Raw genomic sequence first — 22,772 nt, 5'->3', positions numbered from 1 at the left:
ATGCAAATCAAGACAATATGGTAAGTTGAAAACTATGCTTATCTAGGTAATTAAACTGACACATGAGTGATACATAACTGCGTTAAACTAAAACTCAAGTTTCAGTCAAAATAAGCCCTCCGTATATATAAACATGTCAGGTTTGCACTATTATGAGAGTAGATTGAAACAATGCATGCCAGCCTCTCTGTGATGAGTGCCCCCATTGACTCGTTACAATCAAAGCTGTCGATACTCAACCCTGAACTTTGGTCCATTCTCTCAGAATCTCAGAAACTTCAGTACAGAAAGAATTCCAAAAAATAAGCACTTCAAAAAATATAACAACTTGTGTAAATTGAAACCACTATCGCAAGTTCAACCAATCCAGACACTAGTCAGTGTATCATCAAAAAGGCTCAGTTTGTAGTACTGAAAGGGAGTAACTTACATAATTTTGATCTTGGAGGGGAATCTCTCTCTTTTTATCACAAATGTCTCTAACCTGATCTTCTATGTCAGAATGGGAACTGCCCTCTTCTGTTCCTGTGACCAAGAAGAGAGAGTCCCACATCTGTTGATATGTGTTATGATTTTGCAATCAAGTTTAATTCCATGTGTTGAGGCTTAAGTACTGTGAGGACTTCATGTTGGTGGTTTAATTGAATATTTACAGCACTGGGAAAGGATTAAAACTAATTTTAATGCTTCCAATTTTTCATGTCAGTTACTGAGACATCTTCAGAGATTACAAATAATTTTTGGAACAACACACTCAAATACAATACTAAGTGGAACATGTTGGTGACTCTAAGTCCTATCTAGGTGGTACACCATCTATGTAGGTAGTCTAGGATGTAGAAGAATCTCTAATAATTAATATTTCCAAAAGAAATGATGGTGTTAGATATAATGTACAACATCAAATGTGGAATTTGTCGCTTAGTGCCAGAAACAGCTAATAACATTAGACTTGACATCACCAACACATCCTCGCCCACTCATCACCTCCATAAAGTAATTTATCTTCCAGACAACTTGGTGCTCTCAGAAAATTCTGGAAAGAAAAAAGGATCATCACCACTAGAGCAGATAAGGGTAATGACACAGTTGTTCTTAAAAATGGAGATTATTCTCCGAGATCACTCTACATACATCTTACTAGAACACAACCCAGAAAAACGGAAATTAAAAAACTTACTTAAAAAAAAGCTACTAAAAACACTGCCAGACAGTACAAATAAACTCGAACCTATCAGTTCTAACCCCCCACCTCCCACCCAATACGGTTTACCAAAAATCCACAAACCTAATTCTCCCCCCTCCCCAAGACCATTATGTAGCATATTTCTCTTTTTGAAACGCTCAAACCCCCCTCCCTCCCCCCAACACTAGCGTGGAAATATTTTCCGTCATACTGCCCTTTCTTTTAGGGTTGCAAAGAGACTTAATGCTTTTGATTTAATAAGGTCCTTGCTTAGCAGGATTCGCTTTTGGTTACAATCTTTGATCCATGTAGAAAGAGGTCTCTCTAATTCAGTCATTATAATATTTTGATTCCGACTGGTCTGCATACATGATGAACTTGAAGCAGCCTTACCTTTCTCTTTGTATTCATACTTTTTGCTTAAAATTGCTCTTAGTTGATTCACCCATTTTGTGTTCTTGTTTTATCTTAGCTCTTGACTCGCTTTCTTTAATTTTTCTTTATTATTTCAAGTTTTTCTTCCATGAGCTTACTTTTTGAATCTTTTTCACACTTCCACTTTTTTTGCTCACTAATTCTTTTCTCATGATTAAAGGTTAGGAAAATATTTTAAAATCAAAAAATAAGGAAAACATTTGCAAAGCAGATACGAACAGCAAAATGCTATGTAATTAGCAGATGACATCATTTTGGCAGTAAATATAGAACATAGTGTACATGGAAATAGTGTAGTATGCCATTAAAAAAAACAAATTTGTAAAATGTTTTAAATTGGTAACTAAATTATTTCATCTTAGTGAGTGATCTTTTTTAAAACAGTTAGCCATAATAAAGGTATAGATAGAAATTTTTTAAAATCTGTAACCTAACATTTACTTTTAAGGTGTATATATGTCTGTTTCCTCTTTATTGATTTTAAAAAAGCATTTGATACCATAGAACACAATGCAGTCATCAGTGCCTTACTGGAAATAAATGTGGGCCCTACTTACATCCACATGATAAAAGAAATTAACAAAAATCAGACCACACAAATAACTATTTGATCAACCTATAAATATAGATATATAGAGAGAGGGGTCCACCAAGGCTATGTGATCTCCACAAATCTATTTACCAGCACTTTAGAATGCATTCTGAAAAAAATAGACCTAAACAGAGGAATAAGCATAGATGGTGAAAAACTACAAATCCTTGTTTGCCAATGATCTAGTACTGATATCCCACAATCTAAAAGACCTAGAAGAAATGGATGAAAAAAATATACACAAACAGCAGTAAGATAGGTTAGAAATGAATCTAGAAGAAACAAAATGGATCAAAAACATCTACACAAGTGACAGTCACTTATGTATTAATAACATCCTTATAGAACAAGTTGATTCCTACAATTACTTAGAACAAACAATAAAAATGAATAACGATTTATTTGAAGAACTTGCAAACAGAAAGAAAGCTGCATGGCTATCATTCAATAGACTAAAAGAAACACTTACTGATCCAAATCTTGACATCTCTGTGAAGGCAAAACTATTTAATAATGACATTCTTCCATTGAAAATGCAATAATCAGAGTCTCATTAATTGAGAGATTGCTGTAGCATTTGTAACTGGCAACCAAGAATTTAGAGAAAACCAGGAAGACCACCTACAAGATGGGAAGATCCACTAGCGAAATCTATGGGTATAACATGGGAGAGAGAGAGAGAGAGGCTCAAGATAGAGATTGTTGGAGGCATTTTTGTGACCTGCACTCATGAAGAAATCCTGAGTGAAACACAGGTCCATCAAGATAATCAAGGTAATATAGGCACACTAATCAAATTGGGGGTATAGAAAAAAAAATGACATACTAATTGAAAATGCAATAATCGGAATCTCATTAATTGAGAGATTTTTGTAGCAATTGTTTCCTCAGAGATAGCTTACTTTTTTCCAACTATCAGCTTGATTGGATACTTTTTTCAAACACAAATAATTTATTTCTTTAAATTAACCCTAAAATCTTTGAGTTGTACATAAATTTTTCTTTTCTTTGTATACTTTAAAGTGAGCTATTCCATTTCTCTCATGCCAAAACGTTTTTAAACCTTCCAAGAAATATACAGGGCATGTTGCAGTTGTCGCAGTGATAAACAACATTGATCAGATACTTTTTGTCAGGGTTTGTATAACCATTCCTACACTGAGGATTGAAGGCTAGCTTCAAGCTGGAATATTTGTAAATAAAGTGTTATTTAACGTTTCTTGTGTTCACATATTAAAAGAGCCTCTGTAGCTCAGTCGGTATAGACAAAGCTCTTTAGTCAGAAAGACCTGAGTTTGATTTCTGTCCATGACGTGAGTTAGTTGGTCTCATACAGAGGTAGAGGGTTTTTTTAACCCAGAACCTTGGGTTTTTTGTCCCTCAGAACAAGCAGACCAGCTCTATGAACACACATATCTACAGACAAAAGACACTTCTGGAATAAGGATTAACTGACCTATTCTGTAGGATTTCAGTTTCGAATGCCTACATGGTGAAATATTTATTTAGACTTCCTTTGGACATTTACTTGTGCATGCTGTTTCCCGGCCATGGGGAATGCAACTGCTGTTAGGTCAGCGCTAATCTTCTGATAAGTGTTTTTCAGTTCAATATCAGACGTGTGTGTTTACTACTCCCAGAGGCAAACCAAGACCAAGGTTTACAAATATCATTCAAGAAGGGAAAAAAATGCTTGAAAATAAGAACCAATCTCCTTGAAGAGAAATTGGCAGACTCCAAAGAAAACATTGAGACATAAGCTTATCTGCAAGGATAGAGAAACTAGAACTCTGTGGTGGATTCAGAAAGTTAGAGAGGCAGTCATAAAAAAAGCCAAAGTAATTTTTCTGTATTTTCTCAGAGCACTCTCAGCATATGCTTTGAAAGAATACAGAGAAGTTAACTTCAGCAGTCAATAAACATTAAATGCAGTACTTCAGCAACTTCAAGAGAAATGACAACATGCCTAGCATGCCCTTACTATGGCTTAAAACTGAAATTTTGTCTAATTTGAATGCCACATTTTAAACTCTGATTATAACACAGGAAAAGATTATCATTGAAATTAGTATCCATGCATTCATCTAACATAAAAAATTTCTTTACACTTCAGAACTGTATTTTTCAATTTTCATATGATATGTTCAGTCATGAGAAATTAATTCCATATTACGACAGATGAATTTCAACCCAACATAATGTACGTTGTCATACAAAGTTCTTACTTCCATTATATATTTTCTTCTCTTACACAAGGGAAGAAAGAATATCATGCCTTGTTAAAGAATACAGAAGTATTATCACTTATCTTGTTTAGCTTCACTTGCTTAACATAGAAGAGAGTTCACACAATCACTGACTATTGAGATCTTTGTTTCTAAAAGCATCTTCTTATTAGTCAAAACTAGCAAAAAATTCTTCTTAGAGTCTATTTGTCATATCTGTGTTAGTCACTTGAACTCATAATTATTAACACTTTCACCTGATATAGCACGGGCAACTTATGCAATTTAGTCTTTTCTTCTTTCTTACACTACTTCTATTTGAATAAATCCATTCCTTCTTCCAGTTCTTCCCCTTCAGTATCCCATGCACCTTTCTCTGTATTTTTGTTTCTCTGTTAATTTGAGGCTGTTTAAACTTTCTTTCTCCCTTTCTAAGACTCATGTGACCAGTACAGATCAAAAGGTCATTTGTAACTTTTGCTGATATTCCACTTATTATTATGATGACTGCATTGGATAAGAATGTGAGATTTTTAGTGGAATGAGATTGGGAAAGGCACTCATCACAGCAAGAATAACTACTTTGAAAAAATTGTTAAATGAAATAAGCAGTCACAGAAAGAGTGGTAGAAAATAATTAAGAGATATATAACAAGAGGTATAAAGGTACATATCAATACTTCAGATAGAAAAACTGTCAAAAACCTGAACATGAAAAGCAACTGGAGGATGAAATTCAATCAGATTACTCAGATATGGAAATGAAGGTTATACATTGGTTGCACTACATTATTTAAATAGGTTTCAAAAGGTTGAATTTGAAGATGGCTAAGTAAAGCTCTCATAGTACATCTCTATGCTTAGGGAAATAAATCTGTGAGAATTAGAAGCATTTTCCTACTTGAGCATACTAGGTATTATTTATTCAAACATACTTGAGAAGAGGCTAAGAAAAATTGCAGAAGAGAAAGCTAGGTTCAAACCCAGAAGAGCTTGTAATGATCTGAGAAATCATGGGAATGTAACAAGTATCTATATTTAGGTTGTGTAGATCTGCACATTCAACCGAGTGGCTATATGCTTCGCAACCATATTCCTGGGAAAGGCGTGTCCTGGGTTCAATTTTTGTTGCTGACGTGAGGAGCTTAGGATGTTTCTCAGACATAGCCAATTTAGCTAGCCTTGGACTGCAGGGTTCTTCCTCCCCAGTTTATCTGGGATTTTCATTCCGCAAGCAGGCAAATGGGCCTTGAGAACTCCATGTTTCTACAGGCATAGGGCTAACCACCTTATCCTTGTGTACGGTTGCGGTTAAATGAATAGAAAATTCTCGACACCACAAGGCAACAGAGGGAAAAAGGAAGAAGAAGATCTTGAAAAGGCATATGATTATGTGCCCACAAAAAAATCTGTTTAAAACAGTAAAATTATATGGTGTGAATGGGACATTATAACAAGTTGCCATGAGACATGCTATTCATAACGTAATTATATGGTCTGAATGACATGTTATATTGATTTAAATACAGTGATAAATGGAACATTATATAGGGCAATACATAGTCTATATTTCAGTTTTAAATCGGCAATTCAAAATGAAGGAGGTACAGGAAGACAGTCTGCTGTAAAACCATGGTGTAAGACAAAGACACACATTATCTCCACTGTTATTCATCAACCATATGGATCACTTTATGAACAAAAGTATATTAGGTCTTAATCAAATTTGGAAATGTTAATACAGCTAATTGCTCTTTGCTTTGTGTAGATGACATCATACTCTGTAATAAATTCATACAGGTCTCCAGGATTCTTTAACTAAATTGAATAGTTGATGGAACTAATTTTATTATAAAAATCAACCATAAAAATACAAAGATTATTAAAATAGACTGGAATATTGAAAATATTAGCAAACAATAGTATGAGCAAACCTGCTTAGTAGGGAGTCATCTGTATAAATTGAAATGAACAGAATAAGGGAGAAATAAAACAGTATTCAAACCAATTGTAACTTATGAATCTGAGATGTGGTTTAGAAATAAAACAGTTGATCACAGACTGGAGACCACGTATATGAGTGTTTTAAGAAAATTTAGAAAAATTGAGTGAATTAATTGAGAATCGTATTAAAAATGACAATATTAGGAAAGAACATGGCACTTTAGCATTCAGGAATAAATGAATTTTAAATGCGAACCAGCCACATTTAAAATTCATTGTGAACCCCTCATTAGGGGGAATTTACCCATTCTAAAATTACTCACAATCAATATGTGAGTAGAGTCAATTTCAGCTAGTACAGTCACTTAATCAGAATAGGACAGAAAAAAGTTAACTAGGTGTGTGATGCCAGAATTGGAAGGAACCCAGATGAAGAACAAAATCTAGGTGGATTGATACATGTCCTGATATGTACCCTCATGGAGTGTACAGTGACGGTGATGAAAAGTTTACACTGTTTCTAATATCCTATTGATAATATTTCTCTAAATTAAGCTGCTAATATAAGATACTGATTAATAAATTAATCATCATCTTATATCTTCTAAGGCTCTTCTTATTGTATCAATCCACCTAGATCTTGGTTTTTTTTTTCCTGCCAAAGAAAATATTTTTGCTAAACTTCACTTGAGATTGGCTTTGATAAACCTTTCCTAATATCCTCATTTTTAATATCATATTGCCATTGATGCCATCTGTTCACTTCTCTAATTTTTGTCAGAACTCCCATAACTGTGGTCTCTAGTCTTTGAACAAGTGTTATTTCTAACCTGCCTTTCAGATTCATAAGTTAGAAATGGTTTAAAAACTGTCTTATATACAGCCAGTATAGATAGTATTTTGACTGATTTCTTATTATTCCAATGAAATTTATTGACTTGACTCCATACCAGTTTTGGTAATTCTGTTGTCTATTTCCATCAGTAGCGCACCCAGGGGTAATCTTGGGGGGGGGGGGGGGGGTTTGAGTAGACGATTTGAGAATACACAGTACGCATCACATATAACCTATGACTGAGCATCTGCAATGATCACTAATTCATAAGTAGTAGTAAAAAAATTAATTTTAATTAGGAAAAGATTTTTGGAATATCTTTGGGAAAGGCCAGGGCCCATTTATCCCTCCCCTCTGGGTTCGCCACTGATTTCCATATTTGCAAGATATACACGTTACCGAAGGCGAATGGACTTTGGTTTAAAAGCGATAGTGGTGGATGAGCGTGCTAAATATGCGACGAAAGCAAGTAACAGATGGATCAGGATGAGAGATCGAAGTGGTAGATGGCACAGAGAATATGTGTGAAAATGTGTGCAACAGTGTATCAGAAGACAGCATTGAAAGAAAGAGATTAAAAGTGACACGATTGAGAGAGAGTAAAAGTGATAATCTAAAGAATAGTAATATGATAGGCAAAAAGAATGAAGAGCTTGCCATAATGAGGGTGGTAGCATGGTTACATGGAGTGAAACATTAACTTCTAACTGATACTTCATCCTTCACAGGATGAAGTATGAGTTAGAAGTGAATTCAGAAACATCTGGTGAGTGGTTCAACTGAGAATAGAAAGAAGTACGAGAAAAGAGAAATGAATTCTTGACTAAGAGGAAAGGTAAAATTAAGGAGAGAGTCTTGCACAGTACCACTGTCATAAGAGGTGTGCTTGGCAACAGCGTGACAAAATCACGCTTCCTGTATTCAGAGATTAATAATGTTAGTGAGACTATTAGAATGCAAAAGAGTAAAATAAAGAGTTGATTGTTTTGGCCAGAACAAATGATTTTAAAGGAGAAAAGTATGGTATGAGGGAAGACATGAAAGAATAGTAGCAAACAAATTAATCCAAAAAAGCTGAATATTCGTCAAATTTTTGGTTTTTGTTTTTTATTTTGGTTTACTATATTCGGTTTTGATTTTAGTTCACTGTTTTGTGTGTGTTCTAACTGTCTCTACAATGTTTATTAATACACCTAAACCTCTTTTTACGTGATAGATACATTCCTAAAAATTACGCGTAAAAAGAACTACTGACTCCATAGAAAAAGTGAAGATTAGTTCCAAACCTGAAATATAAGGAAAATAATGAAAAAAACAAACATTAAATTCGTTAGGATCATAAGATTTTTATTTACATTTCACGGAGAACATGTATACATATAAAGAATTTTAATAACTTTAAAAAAACATATTTCAATTGTTTGTTAACGATTCTATAAAAAAATTATGTAATTCGCTATCAGTTTCTGACAAACGCGAAAGCTTTCATTTTCGTGAGACTGTAATATCACTAGAACTAGTAGATATGGTATTATCGTCATCGACTTCTGCCTCAACTTGTGGAATTCTTCTTGTCATGTCTTGAACAAAAGTACCATTAGTTATTTCAGTAGTTTTAGGCATAAACTCAGTTATTAATCGCTGTGTTGATGCTTTAGATAAGTCGTGATATAATTCTCTGTATGAAGACATTAACAACTTAAGCTTACGTGAAAACTTCCCGGCATGTTCTTCATTTGGATCATGTCGGGCAAAATAATTGCTTAAATTACTGGCCAGTTTAAGACCTCCTTTAATAATCTCAGCAGTAAAAGTAGGATTATCTTGATCATTATCATTAACTTCTTTGATATCTGCCGAAGTAAGATCATCGAATCCTTCTCCGCCAATTTCACATGCTAAACTTATTATATTGGGGAATTCTGCAGTATGATTGAAGGGAACAGGAGCATTCTCTTTAATACGTGTAAGCCAAATAGCTTTCCAGCATGCATTCATAGTTTCTGGTCTCAATTCAGATAACGATAATCGAACCTGATCAATACCATCCATAATTGAAAATTTTTTCCACACATCCATAACTGACAGTGTTTCATCATCATTTAGCTTGTTCAAGACGTACTGAAATGTTCGTCTGACATAATATGTTTTAAAAGTCGCAATTATACCCTGATCTAGAGGTTGTAGCAATGATGTGGTATTGGACGGCAGAAAAAAAAAATTGCACATTTGGGTGTTCTATGGAAAGATGACCTGGTGCATTATCAAGAATCAAAAGCACTTTAAATTCGAGACCCTTGTCATTCAAATAGCACCTAACCTCTGGCACAAAATGTTAGGTGCCATCCAATGAACTGGCAATTTTTGAAAATCTACGCCTTTCATTGGCCGTGGTCTTAATAATCGATTTATGAGCAGTGGTTTAACATCTGATCTCCTAAAGCATTCAAACAAAATAGGAGTGTTATGCAACCCTTTGCTGCTTTGAACCCACCAACAGTTTTTTGCATATTTGATACGTAAGTTCCGTTTGGCATTTTTTTCCAGAAAAGGCCGGTTTCATCCATATTCCAAACTTGTTCACGAGTGTAACCTCCATCTTCAATTATTTTAGCAAGTTTTTGTGAAAATGCTTTAGCAGCTGTTTCATCATCAGAAGCCGTTTCACCTTTAATTTTTATATTATGAAGAGCATATCTTTTAATAAACTTAGCCAGCCAGCCATTGCTTGCATGAAATTCATATTTTTTCCTCGATTGAGATGAAGTATCTGGCTGCAGTTTTTTAATCTGTTCATATAATCTCAATGCTGATTGCTTGATGGAATTTCCGTCAACTGGCATTCTTTTTTGTAAATTATCTTCTATACACATCACTAAAGCTTTTTTGGCCTTTTCTAGAACAACATCTTTTGTGTATGATGATAATTTCGCACTTGATTTTGTACCAGAACATACTGCATTTCTAATAGACTGTTCATTTTTCTTTATAGATGTGACAGTTGATTCACGGACTCCGAAATGCTTAACCACAGCCGTCGCACCTTCCCCAGTTTGAAGACTATCTAAAATTTGAATTTTTATATCCAAGGAAATGACTTTCTTTTTTTTTTTTTTTGTTATCGGCAACATCATGTGAGGGCTGGATCTTCGGTTAATGAAATTAGAGTTTGAAAATTACATATAGCTTACCATTTATTATTTCTTGGCAAAATTATTAATTTTATAATGCGATTTTTATTTCACTTAAAAAATGCGGTAACTATGTTGTCTACTTAAACACCAAATTCAAACTGCTTTTTTATGTGCCGTCAGTTATGTAATTCGGAGAATTCCCAATAAATGAAATTCGTAAGAATTTAGAATTTTCTTAATTGAAATGAGAATGCAATTTTACAAAATTCTCAGAATTTTCTTGAATTACGGATTTTTTCCTAACTTAGACTTTAAGTTAGTCGCGTAAAAGTGAATAAAAATCGTGTAAAAAAAATTATTTTTGATATCCCAATTCGCATAAAAAGAGGTTTAGGTGTAGTGTAGTTCATTTTTAATAGTGAACACAAGTTGATATTCTTAGCGTTTTATTTATTTTGTGTAGCTATAAAATGAATGCATCTCCAAGAAAGTGTTCATAAATATGTACTCTTTCTCAACACATGTTCCTGACTGAAAGACAAATTGCTAATTACCGTTGTGTTGGTTTGGGTACTGTTTAGGTTTTGGGAGACAGGTACATTTTCTCTTGATAGAAAAGGAAAATGTTGGTGAAAAAGGAAAACTACACTTACTCAAGTTCATTTACTAGTTAGGAAAAGCAAAATGAATCAAAGATTGTCTGCTGTAGAGTTAAATAGAGACTTGGCAGCTAGTGGGTTTAATGTTTCGGACCTGACAGTCCGTTGATGATTGTTGGAAGCAGAGAGGACCACAGACCAAAAAAAAAAAGGAAACAACTGTTAATGAAGGCTATGCAGAAAAAGAGGATCCAGTGGGCAAAAGTGTAAACATTAGACTGTTGAGAAGTGGAAGGTCATATTCTCAGATGAGAGCCATTTCTTTGTCCAAGGAGAGCAGGTACCCTATGTCCACAAATCAGTAGCTGACAAGACTTCTCCTGCCTCCACTTTCAACAAGCTCCTAAACACCTAGCTAAAAAGATGTCTGGGGTTGTTTTACACATGACAATCGAGGATCACTTGTGCTTTTTGACAGTATGATGAAAAGTGATCAATAAAAAAAAATTGAGAAAAGAGTGGTCCCACATATCCAGAAAGACAAAGAACTCATCTTCCCACAAAATCTGCCTCCATGCCACACTTTAAAAAAAGTGAAAGAGTTTCTCAAAAATCACAACATTCAATTGCTTCATTGGCCAGGTAACTCTCCTGACATTAACCCAATGGAATATTTGTGGTCCACAGTGAAAAAGAGACGTGGAAAATTAAATTGTGATAGAAAGGATAACTTGATACAATCCATTATAAAAATACAGTTTCGAGATGCAGAAATAAAATATGTTCTACATTGGTAGAGTCCATGTCTAAGCTAATTAATGAACTTATTATGAACAGAAGAGCATATATTAATTATTAGAAGAAGTTGGAGTTTACTTTTTGCACTTATTTTCTTGTGAAGTTAAAATTTTTCTTTAAAATATGATTAATTTGTTTTTGGATTAATTTGTTCACAACTATAGCACAAGAAAAGAGTGAGATAGTTAAGATAGTAACTCTGTTCCTGCAGTATGACAGAATTGAGCTGAGAAGAAAGGAATAGCAAATGAATTGATGTGTAGGATATTCAGGAGGAATGATATGGAATTTGTGAATGTTTGAAGTAAGTTTTGATGGACCAGAGGAATTATACAAGTAGTATGGTTGCATTTGAATGGATTTGATTTCCGAGTCTCTGTAAAAATTGTTGCTGAATGAAGTGAAGGTGGGCGTGCATAATCACCTATGAAACTAGAGCTTTTTTTTGAGGCAGGAAGCTGTTGAGCAAGTACATATCAGTGAGACAGTTGAGTGTAAGGATAACAAAGCAGAATGGGATAGTTAGTATAAAGTGTAAGGACAATGGTGGGCCTAAGGGGCTATTGCACTTCATATACACTAATGCCAGGAGCATTTGGTTCAAGGAGGAGGAGGAGTTTTTGGCACTTGTTAGTTCATCCTGGTCAAAGGTTATTGGTGTTAGTGAGACATCCCTGACAGAAGATGATATAGTTAGTGGGACAAAATGTGAAGGGTATAGTGTTTTCAGGAAGGACAGAGAGAGGGGGGTAATTATTGATTATAACCAATGATCTGCAACTAAAGAGAGTAGGGTTCAATTGCAGGACAATGAAATTAGTACATCTGGTGTGAGATAGTGGCCAGCAGAACAAAATATGCAGGATGATGGGGATCGTATGCATCGGCAGATAAGCTCAATGAGTAGAGTACAGGTAATTCTTGTAGATAAGCTTATACATAGCTTTTAATTTTTCAGGAAATCATATGTATACTAGAATATTAATTAAAATACTTTAATCAGTGACTTCCTATATTTTGCCAATGTTACATTGCCATCATTTGGGATCACAAAAAACAATGATATGTGCATGCAGACACTAACACTGCTAATGAGACTGAATAAAGGCAACAGTAGTCAGGCCTATAGTCTTAAACCATGCCCCCTAATAGGCTAAATTGTGTTGTTTTGGCCATTGAGCTGATGATCTTAAAATGTAAGCTTCCCAAATTTGTGGCAGTCTCATGCACACAAATTTCTTGAGATTATGATTTTTTTTTTTTTTTTACAACTGTGGCAGATTCGATGAATAGCAAAGGTTGGTCGATTGGTAGAGCCTCTGCTACTAATGGCTCATGAAAAAAGTGAAGCAAGTTTGAGTGTGGTTAGTAGTTGGAAGGGATCAATCATTTGATGCTCTTGACACACTCTCCCTTGATGAATCTTTGGACTCCCTGAAGGTGTCACATAATAATAATAATAGTCTTTCATACTTGTAATTGCTGTGGTGTAATAGAATAGTCTTCTTCCAGCATATCCTGTGGTGGCAGTGTCCAAGGCATGGCCAACAAGTCCTGAGTGGCTGTATTGGTGAAACTGGATGTACTCCTTCTGTTTGAATATCCTGATATTGGCTGTCCTGCCTGTTTGGCCGTAGTAGATTACTTTGCAACTCCAAGGGACCTGGTATACTCCTTGTAGGTCTAGGGGAAGTAACTGGTCTTTGGTAAAGCAGATAAGAATGCCAATTTCTTATGTGGTCTGTCACTAGTTGTAAGGCCATATTTCCTTAGGATTTTGTTAAAATCCTAAGCTCAGTAAGACAGGAAAGATACTCCCCTAGCTCTTGAATACTCTAACAGCATTGGGGGGGATGGAGCAAGTAAGATAATGACCTAACACAAGTATGAAGAATGGGAAGTTCTTTCAGTATGTTGCAAGTAAAAGGAAGAATACTTATGGCAGAAAGTAGACAAAAAGAAGAGGAGGGAACCAGTCTACAGATAATATAACAATTACATTATGTGAAGTAAGATTTGGTCCAGTTTCAGGTACCTTGGGTTCATCACTCCTTTGCTCACAAGAAATGAACTGCTGGGTCGAATTTATGCAGTTACTAAGGAATTACCTGAGGAGCATATGGTGGAATGTATTATTGTTTTGATTGTGCTAGATCTAGTAATTGAACCAGTATGGCTACCTTACCACCAACTGGTGAGAGTGGTTATATGGTTTTGACTTGGGAGGTGGCTAAATGCATGGAATTTTCAGTTATAAGGAGTGGGGGAGTATATATGGAATTGCAAGGCTAGTAAGTATGACAAACTTAGGATGTTGCTTGGATGAGTGCCATGGCATGTGAAACTGCAAGGACTGGATGTTGATAGGACATGGGAAGATAACCTCAAAGAGTTCCTTCAGTATGTTGCAAGTAAAAGAAAGAATGCTTATGGCAGAATGATTTTAATGAATGTTAATGGTCGGGAGGATGGCAGTAACACAAACATAAATGACGTTCAACATCACATGCAGTGTTCTAGACTAGATATCTTACTCCTGAAACAAACAGAGATTGCAGCTACATCTGCTACTGTCCATCTCCAATGCTAAAACTACACACTTCACAATTCCTTTCACCACAACAGTGAAAGGAATTGTGAAGTGTGAGATGTGACATAGCCTACCAGAAAATGGCAAATAATAGAATCCCCTTTTTTCCATCTTCTCGGGTTCAAGATTTCTTTCTTGCATATAATATTCATTTGTTGCATTTCTTCTTCTTCAGTCATTTTCTGTCCACTGCTGGATGAAGGCCTTTCCCAAAGTTCTCCATTCAGTCCTATTTTTAGCCTTTCTCTGCCACTGAGTTCCAGTCATCTTATTAATCTTGACCTCTCACTGTCGCTTTGGTTTTCCTGGGGTTCTCTTTCCATCTTTGGGATACCATTCAGAGAACAGTTTTGACTATTCCTGCATAATAATATCCATTGTCATTTGGATCTTTTAATGGCTGATGTGATGCGTCTCACCCTAGTCTAAATGTTGCATTTACCACTCTTGAAATACTGATAACCACTCAAACCTCTTCACATTTCGTTCGATGAAACTTGACCATCTGAAGTTCAGCTATCCAAATAGTGAAGTAATCTTCCTAGGCAACTTCAATGTCTACAATTACAACACCGCTGACTAAGTTGGTTGAGAAGCAGAAGTCTTTGCTATAAGTAATGACCTAACATAAATCATACATCTACTTACTTGAATTCCTCTTCACTCTGGTTGTGTTTTTTGACCAATTCTCCTTGTTGATACACCATAGAGGTCACCTCTCCTCTTGGCAACTGAGACCACAATTCTGTATAACACTCTTTCTTGCAGACTACTCTCGACCTTACACACTTTGACACTACAAAGGGTGCCAGTTGGGATGAACTCTGGATTTTCTACACCTTCTATCCTTTGTCTGACTATTGCTTCCGCTCATTCAATCCTAATACCTGCTCTGAATGAGTCACAGAAATTATTCTCACTGGCATGAAAGCCTTCATCGTCCCCATTTAACCTAAAATCCTTATTTGCTTTCCAAGCTCTGGTTCAACAGAAAGTGCATCAAAGCATTTGAAAAATAAAATTCAGTACCATACGTGGCTCCCATAAAAGAACTCCAGCTTCATACTCCACCTATACCAAACAAAGCAGCATATGCAAATCAGTTATCAGCAGATCCAAATCTGACTTTATAGGCAGAAAATTTGCCTTCTGTCCAAATGGAAGCTCTCTCTCTCTCTTTTAGTCCCCTGTACTTTCATTCCCCCCCCTCTCTCTCTCTCTCTCTCTCTCTCACACATCCTGATGGTACCAATGTTACTTCTCCCCAAGATAAAGCCGAACTTCTGGCATCATTTGTTTCCTCAAACTTCTGCATAGATGACTGAAGGAAATTGCCTCCTACCATACCGAAAGCCAAGCACTGTATGCCTCCAGTAGTTTTTCAACAAAAAGACATCAGAAAACTACTGGACACTAAAAGTCTTTTGATGCTGATGGCATCTCACCAATTGTTCTGAAACATGCCCCAGAGCTGATATCCATCCTACATGATCTCTATAATCTCATCACTAAAAACACACGTAATAACCACAGTAATGACTATTTAGTTCGTAAATATTTCATCCGAAGTATCTTGGGACATCATCAGTACAGTAGTTTAAACAATATTAGGAATAACATTGTATTGTTTAAACTGCTATACTGATGATGTCCCAAGATACTTGAGATGAAATATTTATGAACTAAATAGTTATTACTGTGGTTATTACATGTGTTTTTAGTGATGAAATCGCCACAGGTTTCGTTATATAAAAATCTCTATAATCTATTATACATAGCTGGTACTTATCTCAATGTGTAAAAGCAATCTCATATCCAATCTATTCCAAAAAAGGGAGATAAAGGCTACTGTCAAACTACCAACCAATTGCCATCACCTCTGTCCTCTCCAAAATAATGGAGAAAGTCATCAATAAGCCAACTTCTCCACTATTTAGAGGTCCACCACTTAATCAGTGATCACCAGTATGGATTCTGCCATTCAAGATCCACATTTGACCTCAAAGCATTGCATCAACCGCAACTGGATATGTACTATGGAGAGGTTCAGAGAAGCTTATGTTGTTGCTCTAGACAGTTCCAGAGCTTTCCGTTATGTCTAGCATTGGGGCCTGCTAAGTAAATTGCCATCCTCTGTTCTGCCTCCTACCCTCTGTAACTATCAGGTAACCAATAAAGTTTGTGTGGTTTTCAGTAGAATTTGCTGCAATGACTTGTTTTATTTTATAGTGGTTTGCAGAGTGCAATTTTTTATATGCATCATAAGGTAGATATGCGTCAGTCAATCAGTGCGCTCTTAGTGTTTACTCTTTTTCTGTGAATTTGAACCCTTTTTAAATGTCAATTGAACTTGGTGTAATTTGGACTTGTTTGCTTTACGAATTTAAGCTCAGTTTAAAAGTTTCAGAAGCATCCCGTAAGATATGTGTGGAATTTTGAAAAGACTTGGCAGCAAAACATACTGCACAGAAATGGTTTCAAAAATTTGTTTCTGGTGATGAATAACTTGAAGATGCACCACGTTCAGGAAGACCCTTCATTATTGATAATGAAAAATTGTGTGCAACTGTTGAAAATAATTCAAGATTAGCATGTCAAGAATTACTCTGGATTTAGAGAAAGATGTTGGAAGTTTATTTTGCACTTGGTTAGACTATAATAAATTTAGTTTAATCCTTAATCCAAGTGTGAGCAAAAAAAAGTTTGCTCCTGAAAATATCTTCAGGACTGAAGCAAGGTGGTGCAACTGTTGGCAACTCGGAGCAAAGGTGGACCAAGTTCTCATCACTCCTTGTCTCAGTATCTCCCACCATGCGAAGCACATGTCCGCAAGGACATGTATAATGCTATACATTGAGGGAAGGGCCACTACCCAGACCTGTTTTGACTTGTCAGTGGTGGTCAGACCCAGAGGCGGTGACACTAAGGCAGAAGCAATGGGGAGGTCATATTTACCTATATGAGTTGCCAACCAATATACCACCTTATTATTAAATTACTCTGGATTTAGAGAAAGATGGTGGAAGTTTATTTTTCACTTGGTTAGACTATAATAAATTTAGTTTAATCCATTATCCAAGTGTGAGCAAAGAAAGTTTGTGCCTGAAAATATCTTCAGGACTGAAGCAAGTTGCGACAGTTGAACCACCTTGCTTCAGTCGTGAAGATATTTTCAGGTGCAAACTTTGTTTGCCTATACTTGGAAAAAGGATTAAACTAAATTTATTATAGCATGTCAAGAACTTTCACAAATGTTTAATGTGAGTGGTGAAACAATTCTTTTACACTTGCATCAACTGGGAAAATCATGGAAGCTAAGCAAATGGGTCCCGCATGCATTATCAGATGACAATAAACTTCCGAAGCTATCAACTTGTTCTTCATTACTTGTCATAAAAATGAGCTGTTTTTGGATTACTTGCTCACTTGTGATGAAAAATGGATCTTGTACTCTAACAGGAAGTGAACTATCGTTGGTGTCAGCAAACAATCCAGTACCACCCATTTCAAAGGCACCGCTTCAACCCTAGAAGACTATGCTTCGTGTGTGGTGAACTAGAGCTTGGTATTGTCCATTATGAATTTCTCACTGTGGGCCAAACAATTTTGGCTAAGATCTACTCGATGCAACTCGAGTGTGTGCAGGATGTGTTATTTCAGAAACAGCTGAAGACTAGTTAATCAGTAGAAAGTTTTATTCTTACAGGACAATTTAAAACCTCATACTGCAAAACTTACTTGTGAGAAGATTTCTGCTTTAGGATGGAAGATACATCCTAATCCTCATATTCTCCTGACATTTCTCTAAGCGATTACACCTTTTTTTCGCACTAGACAATCACATGCAAAATAGTCAGTTCAGCAATAAAACAGAGATTGAAGCAGAGTTTGCTTGGTTTATTACTTGTAAAGACAAAGTGCTTTATATAAGTGGAATTTTCAAACTTGTCTCTCATTGGGAAAGAGTTGTAGACTGTGAAAGTGCTTATTTTAATGAAAAAAAAACATTTTATGACAATTTCTGCATATGTTTAATTTTTATTATGAAAAACTACATGAACATTTTTGATTACCTGATATCTTCGAACTTCAAAACCAATGATGAATTGCCTCAAAACTCTGTCCTATCAACTACTCTCTTTCTTCCGTACATAAATGACATACTTGCAATTGCCACTAATCCTATCCACAGCTTTTGCAGATGATAGTACCCTCCATTCATTTTACTCATTTGACAAACCGTATAATGCACAGATATCCCAGGCATCAAGATCATCTACAACTATTGCGTTAAACACTGATCTATGTACTATTGTTCAATAAGGCGAGGACATTCAGTCTTGCCTTCTCTTTTGCAAAAGAGATCTCAGCTTACAGTCCCTTAACCTCCATAATACATAAATCACTAGAGAAGATTAGATCTCTCTGCTTGTCTACCATTCACCTCTGGCCTCTCCTGAAACAAGCACATCTGAACAACAGCTTCCTCAGCATCCATAAAACTAGGAATTCTCTTTTGTGCAAGATGGTCTTTTACACCCAACTGAATCCTTAACTCTATACAAATCCCAAATCCACTGATGCTTAAAATGCGTGCTCACATGGCAGTTGGTGCACCTGCAACTTCCCTAAAAATCCTTGACGCTATCCAGAAGAGAGCAATTTGGCACACATATATGATCCCTTTCTTACAGATTCACTTCAATCCCTATCTCACAGTGTTTCAGCTCTGTGTTTATTCTACAGACAGAGCAATGGTGATTGCTTAGCCAAACACTGTGAGATAGGGAACAGCAGCGGCTCAGCATCTTTTTGCTGTACAACTGCAAACACACTAAACCTGCTGCCTGCTTCTCCTCTTCCTCTTTTATTCCATCTACCTCTGTTCTCTGGAACAGCATCTATTATGAAGTATTCCCAAACAACCACAAGCAGCAACTTTTCAAAAAAATAAAAATAAAATAAATTTCTGTTTCAATCATCCTCTGCATCTCACATGGCACTGATGTGGTTATAGGTCTTCGACCTCTTGTGTTTAGGATCAATATAAAATTATAAATAAATAAATTATATACAATAATGTAAAGGTAGTGGTGGTGTTACATTATTTTCAGTAGTTCCTTGCTATTTCCCTTTGAATAAGTTCCGAGCCCATTTTCATGCCAGTTCAGCAATTCATTAATCATATTTTCAGTTGAGACTTCTAGAGCCATCTGTTTGCTATCTCAGACATAGTCATTGATTCTTTTCCCAATGAGATTGAAAACTGTCAGTTTTTAGATGAAACACGAACAGCATTTCTTTGAAACTCCCTTTAGATTGAATTTAATAAGTTGATTTTTGGTATTGCAGATGATTCTTATAGCATCCAAATGCTGAATTTTCATCAAAATTCTTGGATTGCTAGGAATACCTTCCTCATAGACTTCCTTTATTTGGGTGCAGCGATCATTGCAGTGTTGATTATATATATATATATATACACACACACACACACACACACACAGTAAAACCCCTTTTTTATACATAATAAATAACGGAAAAACTCACGTAGAAATATTATTTAATAGTATAATTTTCGCCTGTGTGTCACAGGCATCTTCAGTACAATTGAGCACAAAATTAAACACTAACCGACAATTCCAAAAAGCGCCACCTAAGTAGCTGGTGTAAGATAACTAAAAAGGTCAATAACTTTCCTAAAAAAAAATAAATAAATAAAATAAAAAAAAAAAAAAAATTAATACAATAAAAAGTTAGGAAAGATTAGCTGATTTGTAAAGTACTATCTCCCATAAAGGGGATAGACGTAAGCCGTCGGATCTGTTTAAGTTAGGAGAATGAAGTAGAGTTTCACATGCTTCTTTATAAAGGCGTTCCATGAGAAACTGACTTTTGTGAAGAACTCTTGTCTTTCTCCAATGAACTCTGTGTCTAGTGAAGATGGCATGTTCTGCAAGTCCAGACTTTTCAGGTTTAAAGTATTCAATATAAGATTGGTGTTCTTCTAGCCGAATGGAGGCAGATCTTCCCGTTTGTCCGAAATAACATAATCCACAAGAGCACGGAATCTGGTAGACACCTGGATGATTAAGATGTGGAAGCTTGTCCTTTGGAGAAGCGAGAAAGGTGGAGATTTTTCTAAACGGTCGAAAGGCAACAAAAATATTCAGTGGTTTTAAAATTTTTGCTATACGTTCACTGATGCCTTGTATATAAGGGATGGTAATGCGCGTTATTTCCTCTGTGTTTGAAGAGGGAGATGTATTAAATCTACTCAAAGTTCTTTTAATGAAGCAATTCTTATAGCCATTAGATAGAAAGGAAGAAGTTATATATCGTATTTCTTTCTGTAAAAGATCGTCTGTAGAACAAAAGGAGTGGGCCCAATGAACCAGTGTTTTAATAGTTCCTGCCTTTTGACTGGGATGGTGATGAGATTCCACATGGATATAATGGCCTGTATGAGTCTTCTTTCTATAAACTGAGAAATGTAGGTTACCATCTGGTTGGTGAAGAATTAGAAGATCTAAAGATCTACGTGAGTTTTTCCGTTATTTATTATGTATAGTTATGTCTACTCACGGTTTACCTCTTTTAAAACTTAACCCCTTTTTTACACTTTTCAGGGGACTGATGGAAAAAAGTGCAAATAGCAGGAAATGTAAAAAAAAAACATTAAAAAAAGGCTAAAAGATGACTTACTGCTAGTATGCGAGTCTACATACTAGATTACAAAATTTAATAACTGAAAATAAATGAATTTATAATGTACTTACATTTATCTATTTAAAAAAATCTTTAATTGTTGATTGTTTTTTTTTTTTTTTTTTTTTTTTTTTTTTTTTTTTTTTTTTTTTTGACTTAGCACCAGATTGCTTTGCATTGAGTTCAATGCTTGATCTGTTTTTTTACTATCGTGTTCAAAGTGGACAAGGAGAGTCCAAGATCTTATGCTAAATGCACACGTCTTCCGGCATGCCAATTTACACGTCGCAGAATTGCCATCTTTTCTTCTACCGAAACACATTTTCTGTCTTTTTTCTCCATGTTAATAACATGGATAATCCACTACCGCAACTTGAAAGCAACTTTCACACGCTAAATTACATCGAAGAAATTCTGCAATATCAATTCGTACTGTGATTGAAAAATCACGGTATCGCTCATCCCTACAGTATTGCTGCATGCGCGCAAGTCACCGTGATGGCGAAAACAAAACTACAGCCGAAAACATTGCCACCTGAGAACAGAAATGCACAGATTCGAAAATCGGTATTGCCACTGAGAAGAAAAAAAAACGCAAATCACGGGAAATAACATCCACGTCAAGTTGTTAATGGCGGGAAAACTACAGCCGAAAGCAACGCCACCTGAGAACAGAAATGCGCAGATTTCCACGCTGAAATCGATTCGAAAATCGGTATTGCCACCGAGAAAAAAAACGCAAATCACGGGAAATAACATCCACGTCAAGTTGTTAATGGCGGGAAAACTACAGCCGAAAGCAACGCCACCTGAGAACAGAAATGCGCAGATTTCCACGCTGAAATCGATTCGAAAATCGGTATTGCCACCGAGAAAAAAAACGCAAAGCACGGGAAATAACGTCCACATCAAGTTGTTAATGGCAGGAAAACAATACGTCGTCAGAATAGACCTTAAGACGGGACAAACAGAAAATGATGTAAATGCAGGAAACGTAAAAACGGGGTTTTACTGTATATATATATATATATATATATATATATATATATCCTCAAGATTTTATAGGTTTGCATTTTTTGAGGCAGAAACTTATTATTGGATAAATAACAAACTATGTTGATTCAGTTATTACAAATAATTTATACTAGTCGCAATAAATGCTAGCTCAGCATTTCATACAGCCATAATAGAATATTTATAAAGTGGTGGTAGTAACAGCTGAGGACTAGTTAATCAGTAGAAAGTTTTATTGAATTAGTGCTGTGGGTGGGGTAATAATTTTTTTAAATTTCCTTCTCAAAGAAATTTAAAATTTCCTTTTTTTGAGGAAATCCCTCCTCAAGAAACCAAACATGGAACTTTTTCATGCCACTTCAACATTCAAACAAGAGAGACAATAGTTGCACACTAGACAATGAAATTCTTTTCCCACTTATAAACAATTACAAACATCCATATACTCTTGGAAGGATGTGAGCTCCCTTCCTCAGCCTGTTGATTGGAGAGTTGGTACAGTACCAACTCAACAATGATATGCTTACTGTTCAACCAACCAGGCCAGATAAAGTAATAGAAGTATTTATTGTAGATGAACTGAGCATTCTGTCCAGGTTATAAAACTTAGTATTATGAAAAACAGTTTACATGTAATAACCTAAACTTTAATTCAAGTTTATTGGAATTCATTCCACTTCTCCTTTTTATTTTTAGGAACAAGGGCAGTTGA

General features: G+C 35.6%; 1 protein-coding gene across 1 annotated transcript in view; it reads left to right on the top strand.

The window, feature by feature from the left end:
- Positions 1–22,772, top strand: part of Brd8 (Bromodomain containing 8) — a 575,604-nt gene that overhangs the window by 481,667 nt on the left and 71,165 nt on the right. The window lies entirely within an intron of this gene.

The sequence above is a fragment of the Typopeltis vanoorti genome, chromosome 5 (genome assembly GCF_054136105.1).
Source record: "Typopeltis vanoorti isolate ZY-2024b chromosome 5, IOZ_Tvanoo_1.0, whole genome shotgun sequence".
NCBI lineage: Eukaryota > Metazoa > Arthropoda > Arachnida > Uropygi > Thelyphonidae > Typopeltis > Typopeltis vanoorti.
Note: the sequence above shows the minus strand (reverse complement) of the source record. Positions and strands in the feature narration are given on the sequence as shown.